Genomic DNA, 14,440 nt, shown 5'->3' on the forward strand with positions numbered 1-14,440 from the left:
AGACTAATATTTAAATAAAATGCTCTTGCTTGTTAAAATAAGAACGTCTCGATTTTTGTCGCATTTTAAAAGTCAGTTGACGTCCAGAACTTCTACGGTATAATATTTCGTACAGTTTTGTTAACACAAATAGCTGAAGGTTCATTTTAGTCTCAGAAGCTCCACCCATGGGACATGGAATGTTCAAAGTTGCAATTTGATTGGTTCTCCACACTTCAGTGTGTGTATATATGCAGTATTCATGAGTGCTGGTGTGATGCTGCAGAGGGAAAATAAACTTTTCAACATTACAGGTTTTTGGAACAGGATAAAGTCACTGTACTGGAAAAAAAGGTAATTGAATCCTGTTTTTAAAAGTTGTTCAAGCACATAATGGTGATTATTCTATCCATATTCACTGGATATGAGCAACCGTGTGCTCTGATTGGCTACTCTACTACTAGGCTATCAGCTCATACACCATGAGTAGAGAAAAACAAAATGGTAGCGCGCAGCAAGTCAGATAGATTACTTTGTTATCAAGTATTTAAAAGAAACAGAAATGGCTAAATAAAAGAATATAGGTGTGTCGCCTCCATCCCCCACCCCAATAGCTCCTGTTCCACACTCCAGCCCAGTCGGTGGCAGTAATGTACCTTTAAGTTGGTTCACCAAAAAACCCTAAAGAAGAAGAAGAAGAAGAAGAAAATGGTGGTGCATGTTGCTGAACCAACCGAGGACGAAATAAAAACTACTTGAAAACAAAACCCCAAACCTCATCATACATGGCTCAGCACTACGTGCCTCATCGGCTATCAGCTCATGTACAACTCGATTTCGTGGAATAACTGTTAAATATACTGTATAAGAACAAGAAGTATATAAGTATATTGGGGAAATGTCTGTGGTTGGTCATCTGCCATGTCAATCAAATTCCTTCTTCTTTCTACTAAAGTAGGCGGTTCTTCGCTGCATTCACTGAGACAAAATGTACCAGACTCTCGTGAAGCTAGATGTTTTGCGAGATTTGCCGAAAGGAAGAAAGTGGGTCATCACACTGACGCACACATGTACAGACAAAAAGCTGAGAAAAGAATTTGTCAGACACTGACCCACTTGTGCGCGCACACAAACACACACTAAGAACGCAGCTTGAAGGCACATAGAGGTTTATTAGAACTGTATGAGGGAGGAAGTATAGTGAACTGTAGCGAGAGGTAACAGAGAGATCAGAAATAATACAGGGGGTAAAAAAAGAGAGGAAATAGAGTGGAAAAGATTTAGAGGTTGGACCAGAGATTAATAAAAAAGAAGACTAAATATAAAGCAGACAGTGAAAAAGCAAATGATACAATGAAAGGATGAGTAGAGAGCAGACCGAGATAAGATGGGGCAAGAAAAGAAAGAACAACTGATGTTAATAGATAGATAGGTGGAAAGCAGAAGTAGCAATGGAGGGAGAGGAATGGAAAAAATAAAAAAATAAGACAAGAAAAGGAACAAGAAAGTCATCGGACTTGCATGAAATTCTAAACCTCTGCTTCTGTGTGTGCACATTTTATTTGAGGAATAAAACACATGGGGTTATACAGTTATAGAAAAATAATCAACAACAGGGTAGTGCAATGCGGCCCAACACGAAGCAAAGCTAGTGTTACCACCCTGAAGGTGATTATTTTTCAATAACAGCGCGATTTATTGCTCTTATGAAATATAAATTTGCTAACAACTACAACCCCAATTTTAAAAAAGTTGGGACGCTGTGTAAACTGTAAATAAAAACAGAATGTGAAGATTTGCAAATCATGGAAACCCTATATTTCATTGAAAATAGTACAAAGACAACATATCAAATGTTGAAACAGAAATTTTATTTTGTTTTTTTTAATATATGCTCATTTTGAATTTGATGCCAGCTCCATAGTAAAAGAGTCCAGGTGCTAAACTGGCCTGCCTACAGTCCAGACCTGTCTCCCATTTAAAACATTTGGTGCATTATGAAGAGCAAAATACAACAAAGGAGACCCCGAACTGTTGAACAACTGAAATTGTATATCAGGCAAAAATGGGACAACATTTCCCTTTCAAAACTACAGCAATTGGTCTCCTTAGTTCCCAAATATTTACAGAGTGTTGTTAAAAGTAGAGGTGCTGCAACACAGTGGTAAACATGCCCCGTCCCAACTTTTCTGAGACATGTTGCTGATATCAAATTCAAAATGAGCATATATTTTTCAAAAAACAATTAAATTTCTGTTTCAACATTTGATATGTTGTCTTTGTACTATTTTCAATGAAATATAGGGTTTCCATGATTTGCAAATTATCGCATTCTGTTTAATTTACAGTTTACACAGCATCCCAACTTTTTTGGAATTGGCGTTGTACAATTTATACAACAATAGAAAGTTATTTTTATCTTTTTATGGTTTAATTTAAAATTATGTAACATTAAATGTAATGCAAGTTGTTATAGCAGCCCTGAAAGGTCGCTCCCATGCCAGCCTCTTTTTGTCCTCTCAACGTTATTAAGACAAAAAAAAATGTTGTCATGTTACCAAGAAAATACTTGTTTTTCTTTAAATAGCACGTAAAAAAGGGCTTAAAGAACGTGAATATCCGCTAGTATATATTTTTCGCATGTTCTCCCCATGTCAGTGAGGGTTTCCTCCTTTTTTTCCTGTTTCCCACTTCCCAAAAACATACCAGTGGATGGATTGGGCACTGGGGATGAACATGTTAGTGGCAGGCTTGTAGTACTCAAGTCCAGGACTCAGACTTGAGCCCTAATTTTAAGGACTCGACTTGACTTGGACTTGAGCACTGATGACTCGAACTTGGACTCGGACCCGTGCATTAACTGCATTCGGACTCGTAAATTGGAGATGAGGACTCAGATTTTTTTCTTTATGTTTTGTAACACGCCATAATAATTTGGCATAAGATATTTATATTTGCATTAATTTTTATACTAATATTGTGCAAGAGAATGCACATTCACCTGTTCATACGTCATGTTCAGGAACAAAGTAACATTAATGACACTAAAATGCCTGGAGAGACGCCCCTAGGATCATCCGCTTTGCTTATACAGACTTCTCGTGCAGTGGGAAAAAATGCACTGCTATGTGTCCCATATGTAGAAGAACTATTGAGGAGACGACGGGGACAACCTCGAACTTCAATCGTCATTTGGCGAGACTCCACCCAGAGAAGGAAGTGACACACTATGTTCATTGCTCTGTTGATAGCAGGGCTTGCTTGCTGACCGATTAACTAGCTAGTGTTAACTCTCTCTCATGTTATTTGCCTTGTTGATAGTGGGTGGGGCTTGCTGAGCGATGAACAAGCTTTGTATCTGTAGCCTATTAACTAAAATAGGGCAGCCAAGCAGTAACATTAGTCCAACACAGTAGCAGAGACGGTTTCACATAAATAGGGTGACCAGACATCCCGGTTTTACCGGGACAGTCCCGATTTGGGGTTGTGTGTCCCGAGTCCTGACAAAAGTCTGTCAGGACATGGATATGTCCCGGTTTTCGCCACTCGCGACGTTTGCGACTGAGCAGCGTGGGAATCATTAGCGGAGAAATGTGTGCATTTACTATTTTGATGAATTGACAGGAATCGCAAACTTTCCTGGTTACTGCCCCCTGGCCCTGTGGCATGGGTGTTTATTTAGCCACATTATTCCAGACAACAGACCGTGTTGCCATGCAACAATAAAATAAACATTAACTGGCGCGAATGTTCTTTGTCTAGCAGCTAGCAGCAGTAATGCCGCAGCAATTATGCCGAAAAGAAAATGTACCTTTTCCAAAGATTTACAGGGCACCTACCCCTTCCTCCGAGAGGTGCAGAACAATGCGCACCAAGCCTACTGCACACACTGTAAGTGTTTTGTTCTTATACTGAGTTGGATAGCCTATGTTGCAAATGCTGTGCGCTCCTGTGAGGGCTTTCCTCGGGCTGTCGCCCCTCTCTTCCTTTACTGCTGTTTTGTTTGAGTGTATATTTACGGAAGCCGCGAGAGGCCCTTCATATGATCTTTTTTTATTCACCTTGTTATCCCGAGATAACGACATAATTAATTCAGGATCTCGAGAAAACAACACAACTAATTCGAGATCTCGAGAAAACAAAACCGTTATTTCATGATCTCAGCTGGATCACTGTATCTCCGTCGGTAGAGACGAAGCCGGGCCAGTTTTCTGCGGAGGTGCCACGGACTAATTTTGAAATTATCCCTTATTAAAAGACTTAATGCAATCTCTCCCTATGTCAACCCCTGATCAAAATATTGCCTTATTAGGTGATCGATTATTCCAGACATTCTAATGACCAAAGTTGCGTCTATACAGAATGAGAAATAGCCCCAAAGTCAGCATATCACAAGTCTCTTGGCGCACCTGAATGAACCATTTCTCAGCTGTTTACTCGAGATCACGAAATAATTGTTTTGTTTTCTCAAGATCACGGAATAATTGTTTTGTTTTCTCGAGATCTCGAACTAGTTGTGTTGTTTTCTCGAGATCCTGAATTAATTATGTCGTTATCTCGGGATAACAAGGTGAATAAAAAAAAGGATTATATGAAGGGCCTCTCTCGGCTTCCGTAGGTATATATTCTCAAATCACTTGTCTCTTTTTTGTTTCTGTTTAACATACCATTCTGACAGTTTGGCCATATTGCTGTGTTGAACAGCTTGTTGCACCTTCCATTAAAGTGTTCACTTTTGTCCACATCTTCTTGCTTTATTCATTCAGTTGTGGGGAATGGTTAGTAAGGTTGATTCTGACCTAGGCTATGTTGAGGTCACATATCTACTTTTAAGTTCATGCTATAGTGCATACAATTTTAGAGATATAGCCTACATGTGCATATGCATTCTTCTTGGTGTTCTCACAAACAGGTGAAATAAATCCGTTTAAATTTGGCCTATGGACATAGCCTGGCCTATTCTCAGCTATTACAAAATCTGTTGTCTGACCATAATTTAACTGATCTGTATACCACTATGCTACTAGATAACAACATGCCTGTTTGTTTTATTTCATGTGAGATGATGATAAATGTGAGCTTCAACAAAATGATAAGAGCACCTCTCTGAGTGTCACGTTTATGTAAAAATAAAGGTGTGCTTGCGCGAGCATGGTCGCGCGCAAAAGTGTCCCGGTTTCAGACTAGGGCAATCTGGTCACCCTACACATAAAGGTAGCAATAACCTTCAAATGGTGTGGTTGGAGTCTTGTTTGCGGACTCGACTCGGATCAATAGTAGACTCGACTCTAAATTTTCTTTCATGACTTGGACTTGAACACTGGGGACTTGAGACTGGACTCAGACTTGAGGTTTAGTGATTCAACTACAACACTGGTTAGTGGTGCCTTGTGATGGACTGGTGTCCCATCCAGCACGTCATCCTGCTTTAGATCCACCATGACCCTGAACAGGATACTTATTGGATACAAGTGCTTAGTAACAATGAATGAAAAATGTGACTGCTGAATTATTGCTGCTGTTGCTGTGTGTTACTTTTGTTGGAAGTTACTGTAAGGTTCGATTTATGACTAGTGGATGTACCACTCTTCCCTGAACTTCTTTTAAATCGCTTTGGAGAAGAGAGTGTCTGTAAAATGATTAATTGCAAATTATCATCTCCCATCTCCTCTGAAGCAAATACTGTATATCCTAGACATTAGACAATGTAAACATAATATAAAAATTAGATATACTATACAGATCTTAAACACGGCCAATTCTCTGCAAAGACTCTGAGTGTGTGCGTGTCAAAGTCATGACCTCTGTTGGCAGGGTGTGTGCGCGTGCATGTGTGTGTAGGAATGCAGAAACAGCAGCTGGTGTCTGCACTGTAATTACAACCTCGCACCAATGCTTCCTGCTCTAAACACACACATACTTTTTGTGTGTATGGTTCAAGAAATGAGGGCAAAGTTGAGGGCACTCTCGAGCTCTGTTCCCTCTCTCTCTCTCTCTCTCACACACACACACACACACACACCCCTATCATTTTGTGCTGCTAGCATGGGCCAAGTTCCTACTTTATAGTGACATCCCTGTCTTTCTTCATAGCTGTTTCAAGGTCACTTGGGTGTAGCCTGAAGTCCACACTGGAACAACAAAATCTGGTGCACCATCAGGTTCCTCCTTTGTAGTTCATGCATTTCTCAAATACAAGCTCAGGGTTTTCAGTTTGTGCCTGATTACAAAAAAAAAAAACCCAGCCTAACTGCAAAAAAGGAGGATCTGACAGTAAGCATGTAATGATATATCATGTTATGATCAACTGTAATACAAATTTATGATGATTTGAATTGATAAAAAATGTATCGCAATTATCAGGGTGCCTAATCTCTTAGTTTTTCCTAGTGGTAACTGCACTGTTTAGAAAGCAGAGAGCACAATAATGTACAATTGCGGGAATACACATGACTTCAACATAGGTGGAAGTAGCACAGCTCTAATACTGCAAAAACGCATACATACAAAAAAATGATCTAAAACGTGAAAGAGCTGTTGGGCAATTGCCCATACAAATAGATTTAACAAGAAATCAGGGCTCTCTTTTTACAGGCTGCTGAAAGCTAAAGAAAAGAGAAGCAAATGGAGGAAGTAGAAATGTTCATAAGATTACTAAGAAAAGGCTTATTTGTTATTAGCTCATCCGGCTGACAGACAATGACCTTATGCCATCATGTGTTGTCCATCGTCATCCACATTTCACGAAAATCGTTTCTTCTCTCAGTTTTTCACCATCTCATCTCATTATCTCTAGCCGCTTTATCCTTCTACAGGGTCGCAGGCAAGCTGGAGCCTATCCCAGCTGACTACAGGCGAAAGGCGGGGTACACCCTGGACAAGTCGCCAGGTCATCACAGGGCTGACACATAGACACAGACAACCATTCACACTCACATTCACACCTACGCTCAATTTAGAGTCACCAGTTAACCTAACCTGCATGTCTTTGGACTGTGGGGGAAACCGGAGCACCCGGAGGAAACCCATGCGGACACGGGGAGAACATGCAAACTCCACACAGAAAGGCCCTCGCCGGCCCCGGGGCTCGAACCCAGGACCTTCTTGCTGTGAGGCGACAGCGCTAACCACTACACCACCGTGCCGAGTTTTTCACCAATTTTTATTCTTTTTGGCAGGAAGGTAGGTCTGCCTGGGGTGCGTATGGCTTCTACCCATATTTGCATAATTGCAATTAATAATGAAGATATGGAGTAATTAAGCCCTAGTGAGCAGTTTCCACACAAATCGCTTCTTCTCCCTCAATTCTTCACCGATTTTTATTATTTTTTTTTCTGGCATGAAGGTAGGGCTACCTAGGGTGCATATAACTTCTACCCAGATTTACTTAATCACAATTATTACTGAAGTTATAGACTAATTGAGCCTTAATGAGCAGTTCAACAAAAATCACTTCTTCTCGGTCAATTCCTCGCCATTTTGGATTCTTTCTTGCAAATATTTGAGCTGGACTGGTTGAGAGTAGAACTGCGCAAGGTGGTCCACTTTAGATCTTTCCTTCTGGGCTAGATGGGGCCAGAGTGAGTTACACCGTCATTGACGGTCTTGTTAAATTTTTCAATCTTCCAAGAACATTTGGTTGAAAGACTTTTTAGGATAGCATTTACAGTAACGTGACATCAACACAGTGTGTAATTAAACCAGAGAGTTAGCTTGTTGGCAAACCGATGCCTCACAAAACATTTATTAAACCAGTTTATTTGGTTACAGTCACAGGGTTATAAGCTAAGTACATAACACAATGTTCATTTCTCAGTAGAAATCTAAGTGCAAAAAAAAAAAGCCCAAAAACTTATATCTGTATACAAAATCACTTTTCTGTGAAGCTTGGCCACCATCCGACTGCTTGCTGCACAGATTTATAGGTAATAGGCAGAATCGAGGATGCATTGATGTTGCCTTTAATTGGGGGTAGTTTGAATGCATCCTGAAGGACAGGAAACGAGAGTTTGATCAGTTCCAAATGGTCCTTGATGCCTTGGTGTCTTGTTAGATGACATCCTGAGGTCACATTTTCCCTGTTTCAAATACGCCCAATGAAACGCTGACAGTTTCATTTTCAACATGTATCTAAAACCTGTTGCTAATTATCAAGAATGTCATGTTCACATTCCAGAGCTCTTTTTCACAATCTGCACCAATGTTGGACAAGTTACTCAGGAAGAGTAATTAGTTACTTTTACAAGTTGCTGCCTTTAAAAAGTAATCAAATTACTTTACTGATTACTTGGTATCAAAAGTAATTAGTTACATTACTTGTTACATTACTTTTGCTACCCCTCTTCTGAAATAGTGACATACAGATGTCAGCTGTGGTGGACACAAAGTTTACCTCTCTGAGTGTGGCCTTCAAATTAGATTCCATCAGTGTATATTCGCTCTCGAGGTCTTGAGAAAATATCAGAATTTCATCTTTTCATTTCCTGATATTTACATCTTGATGTGTTAAAGTGACTCAGGTCAATGTGCTGGTTCAGGAATCATTTAATCCACTCCCCTTTCTGAATTGCTTGAGCTGATACCCATCTCCATAGCTGGTACCCATCATCTTGTTTCAATATATTTTATTTCCTAATGTAGGGCGTCCTAACTATGTGTTAGTCTGTTTACAAACCACTCAGCACCCAGTGCGGAAAAGTCACGTGAGGTTATGCGCGGGTCAGAGGTTGCGACCTTGGAGCCACAGCAAACATGGCAGATTGCCCAGATCAAACAAAGACTCCTAAATCGAAGCAAAAAAACCAACGATTTTAAGGAAGTACCTGACATTGTCAGAGGCAAAACATGCCAGAAAAGAGAGGGAAAAAATATTCCAAATCTAAAAGCATCTGTGAGCTTGAAGGCTCTCAAGCGCTCGCTTCTATGTTGGAGGCCGCTGGTTCCGCCATGTTTGTTGCAACCTTGCTCATTATAATATTATAAAGAGGATAAACCTCAGCCGTAGCCAAGTGTAAACATTGGCATGCAGTGTTTTTCTAGTTCGTTCTCCTTCACAGTGTGTGATTCAAGTACCTAGGGGTTATTCTAGCTCCACAGGGTACTATTCATCTTTTTAATACATCGACCTGTGTCACTTTAAACAACATAGAACACAGAAATACAACACTGTACCCTATACACTATAGCTTTAATATCCGCAACGGCCTATCTGTGCTGAGATAGGCCCGGATGGTGAAAACACCAACCGGCAATGGCATGTCTCTTAGAGTTTCATACTCATAGATCTTCATATTCTTATGATTACTTAATCGTATGCCGGAAGATCATAAGCTGATCATGCCTTGGAGGTACATTCCATACCTGACCTGATTAAAAAAAAAAACAAAAAAAACAGAGATGAATTTCCTGGAATGAGGGTGGAGGCGTGGTGTAGGTGGGATGCTGGAAGGTTTCTTCATATTGGGGTGTGTGAGCTATGCAAACACACTCCTTCTGACCTTTCGTTATTGCCTTCTTTAAGAGGAAACATGCCTTTTTGTTTAAAAAATAAAAAACTTATGAAGAAACGAAGTAAAATTGGCATGAACCATGGACCAGAGTACATGAGACATGAAGATTAGGTTTTGTATTCTTTTATTAATGAAGATAATACGCACACAACAGCAAATTTGCTGCCATTTGTATTATTCGCAAAGTACTTCACGTTTATTAGTGGACTTTAAATTATAATCACACACTTTTTGTAATACCGCAAAAGCCTTGATAGAATCTTTCAACCTAGATACTGCAAATGGATACTCAAAAAGAAAGGAACCAAAATGTGCTGAGATACTTTTAATATGTATCTTTTACCTGGATATGTAGCGTTAAGTTTTAAAAGGTACATCATTGGCTTTTAAGTTCCAATTATGTACCTTAAATTATTTTTAAATTCACATTTTCAGGTGGCGGCATGGTGGTGTAGTGGTTAGCGCTGTCGCCTCACAGCAAGAAGGTCCGGGTTTGAGCCCCGTGGCCGGCGAGGGCCTTTCTGTGCGGAGTTTGCATGTTCTCCCCGTGTCCGCGTGGGTTTCCTCCGGGTGCTCCGGTTTCCCCCACAGTCCAAAGACATGCAGGTTAGGTTAACTGGTGACTCTAAATTGAGCGTAGGTGTGAATGTGAGTGTGAATGGTTGTCTGTGTCTATGTGTCAGCCCTGTGATGACCTGGTGACTTGTCCAGGGTGTACCCCGCCTTTCGCCCGTAGTCAGCTGGGATAGGCTTCAGCTTGCCTGCGACCCTGTAGAACAGGATAAAGCGGCTAGAGATAATGAGATGAAATGACATTTTCAGGTAAAAATACTGTACACACACACACACACACACACACACGACAGCTACAACCCAGTGCACCGTTGATGGTACCACCCTAGTGACAAGGAAAAGTATAGTTCAGTACCTTTATTCCTGAGAGTGTACAAACATGGACTCTATACGATACTATATACTATTCAGGCACCTTGGCTTGAACAAGAATAAAAATACCTTAATAAACAAACCATCAGAGACATCAGAGAAAATGTGTCTGCATTTCCTCATGTCAGATCCATATTTTGATAAAGATTTTCATCTGACTGACGCAAATCCAAAAGACGTTGAGAGCATTTCAGGGTTCAGTGCTAAGCTGACTGGCACTCTTTCATAAAACAGAACACATTTACCCCTCTTAATTACCCCGCTCCCTGAGTCATGCATGCAGACACCACACAATTATCAAATTATAATCTCCATAACTGACATCAATATTTTACCAAGCGCTCCATGTGTTAGACTCGGCACTATGTGGTTTAGAAAATTACTGTGGAAGTTCAACAGTAGGTCAAGGTGTTCCAAGCCAACAGTCTTTCTCACCTCAGGGTGACATACCTGCATTCATGACTAACTACTAGCTTTACACACACACACACACACACTAATCATATCCTCTCCCACACAACTCACAGATACCGAGTGTGGCATGTGGGCATATTTATCCAAGCTGCTTTCTAAATAGAGGCGAGGAAACAATCGTGAGAGATCTCTCAATAATGGAAAGTTCAGTTGTGCATAATACTGCTTCAGATCCATCCACAATGTGCTCAGTATCTTTTAAAAAATTATAGAGATTTCCTCTGGACTTTTGCAATAGTATCCAAGCTCTAATGCTTGCTTGGAAAAGTGGTTTATATACAGTATTTGCAGATACAGCAGCCAATGAGAGACAGCAATCACAGTATCTAGTCCAGCTCACAACTGGGCTGGGCTGGGCTGGACTGGACTATCTCTGTGACCTTCCTTTGTTCAGTACAGGTCTGAAGTAGACCCCACCCCTAGTAGTAAGGTTGTGAGATGGTGAACTTGACCTGTTCAAGGTTCAGACTAGGTGATGCACTGCTGCAGTGCTAGTGGTTGCTTTATCTCAAGAGAAGTACCTTCAGGAACTGTAGAGTAATCAAATATACCATGCACTGAGAGGCTCCAATTGAAATTATGGATTCTCTGAGGTGACTGGTATATATATATATATATATAATCAGCACGGTGGTGTAGTGGTTAGCCACAAATACTATCTCTGGATCATGTAAAAAAAGATTTCGCAGCATGAGGTCTCATGTCTGATTCGCTTACCTATGTGCCCACTGCCAAATTTTTTTCTTTTTTTAATTACCTAAATTAGATGAAACATAAAACTTGTGGGCGGCACGGTGGTGTAGTGATTAGTGCTGTCGCCTCACAGCAAGAAGGTCCGGGTTCGAGCCCCGTGGCCGGCGAGGGCCTTTCTGTGCAGAGTTTGCATGTTCTCCCCGTGTCCGCGTGGGTTTCCTCCGGGTGCTCCGGTTTCCCTCACAGTCCAAAGACATGCAGGTTAGGTTAACTGGTGACTCTAAATTGACCGTGAGTGTGAATGGTTGTCTGTGTCAGCCCTGTGATGACCTGGTGACTTGTCCAGGGTGTACCCCGCCTTTCGCCCGTAGTCAGCTGGGATAGGCTCCAGCTTGCCTGCAACCCTGTAGAACAGGATAAAGCGGCTAGAGATAATGAGATGAGGAGATATATATATATATATATATATATATATATATATATATATATATATATACTACCGTTCAAAAGTTTGGGGTCACTTTGAAATTTCCTTATTTTTGAAAGAAAAGCACTGTTCTTTTCAATGAAGATCACTTTAAACTAATCAGAAATCCACTCTATACATTGCTAATGTGGTAAATGACTATTCTAGCTGCAAATGTCTGGTTTTTGGTGCAATATCTCCATAGGTGTATAGAGGCCCATTTCCAGCAACTCTCACTCCAGTGTTCTAATGGTACAATGTGTTTGCTCATTGCCTCAGAAGGCTAATGGATGATTAGAAAACCCTTGTACAATCATGTTAGCACAGCTGAAAACAGTTGAGCTCTTTAGAGAAGCTATAAAACTGACCTTCCTTTGAGCAGATTGAGTTTCTGGAGCATCACATTTGTGGGGTCGATTAAATGCTCAAAATGGCCAGAAAAATGTCTCGACTATATTTTCTATTCATTTTACAACTTATGGTGGGAAATAAAAGTGTGACTTTTCATGGAAAACACAAAATTGTCTGGGTGACCCTAAACTTTTGAACGGTAGTGTATTGGCACTTTATCTTTATTTTCCTCCACTTTTTAATTTTTTTAAATTACACATGTGCATGTAAACAAGACACTCCTTCCCTCAATACCAGTGTTGACTAGTGCTGAGAAAAACAAAAACAGTAATTAGAGATTCAGCCACTGGCTGGATCTGAAGATAAAAACAGGCCTGCTGTTTCCCGGCACGTTTAAAGTGTCAGGTTTCCATTTCCCGCGATTTACCTGCGCGTCGCACAACTGCGTCACACTGACGTCATCAGCACGTCGAAATCGATTCGCCGGGTTTCAGCTCCATCTGGCGGCCACACGGGGTAGCACAGGGTGTTGTTTATTCTAAGTCATTTGTTTTCATATGTATGGAGTCACATGAATGCCATAAAAAAATACTATATTTGCAAAAAGAATAAGAAAATGAATAAAAGAAAATTCATCTCATCTCATTATTTCTAGCCGCTTAATCCTGTTCTACAGGGTCACAGGCAAGCTGGAGCCTATCCCAGCTGACTACGGGCGAAAGGCGGGGTACACCCTGGACAAGTCGCCAGGTCATCACAGGGCTGACACATAGACACAGACAACCATTCACACTCACATTCACACCTACGGTCAATTTAGAGCAAGGCACTTTACCATCAACTTCTCAGTTATATAAATGAGATAAATGTGAGATGCTCTGGATAAGGGTGTCTGCCAAATGCAGTAAAGAAGTTAATAGGTTTCACAAACTGAAAAGTGAGATTATTTAAATAAAAAGTTTTGTTATTTAGTACAAGTTTCACTGTAGTCTTAAGAGACATAATTTAGGCTGAAGGAATTAAGGATTTCAACTGGCAAAAAAAAAAAGGTTGGGAGCAACCATGATGATGATGATGTTGGGCATGATGAGGATCATGATGATGCTGAGCATTTGAAACTATGGACCCTTTTCACGTGACGTCACGACAAATGCAGCCGCCATTTTGGACATGTACTACCAGTAGCTTACCACAGCCAACATTGAGGAATGGCAGCAAAGAAAGTTTTTACTTTCAGCAAGACTTCCATCATGCCACTATATTTTTGTGGACCTGGATGTAGTAACCATCAACAAACAAGGCAAGGTTTATCATTTTATCAGATCCCAACGGAGAAGATGGATAGCGGCCATTAACAGATTGGCAGCCCTCGGCATACCAATGCTTGTGTAGTGACCACTTTGTTGGAGGTAAGACGAATAAAATTAGCCAGAAAAGGCATTACATTGCTGTTAACATTCTGTGGCGGCGAGTGTGTAACCAAATAGGTTAAAATAACCCATTGTAACCTCTTTGTTCTTCTGTAGTAGCTATTGTTGACTAGCTAGTGCTCCGTCCGAGGTTCCGGAGCGCGCTCCAGCTTGCTCCCCCTCAAATTAAGCAGCGCGCTCTAGCTTGCTCCCCCTCAAATTAAGCAGCGCGCTCCGGCTTGCTCCGGAGCAAGCCGGAGCGCGCTGCTTAATTTGAGGGGGAGCAAGCTAGAGCGCGCTGCTTAATTTGAGGGGGAGCAAGCTGGAGCGGGCTCCGGAACCTCGGCCGGAGCACTCCTGGAGCAAGCCGGAGCGTGCTCCGGAACCTCGGACGTTGGCGTGTATGTGTATGGCGATGGGCTTTTAACGACATAGGTATACAGATCATGTGGGCCGAAGTCAGGTAAAGACGAGGGCTTCGTGTACTTCCGTATGTCAGTGAACAATCCTGGTGGAAGCAGGTAAACGTCATTCTCTAAGCCTGCTAACCTCAATTTTTGCAAATACCTCTCCCTCTGCTCGCCCTGTAAATGCCCTACGTCGCTGGATAGTGA

This window comes from Neoarius graeffei, chromosome 11 (genome assembly GCF_027579695.1).
Source record: "Neoarius graeffei isolate fNeoGra1 chromosome 11, fNeoGra1.pri, whole genome shotgun sequence".
Lineage (NCBI taxonomy): Eukaryota > Metazoa > Chordata > Actinopteri > Siluriformes > Ariidae > Neoarius > Neoarius graeffei.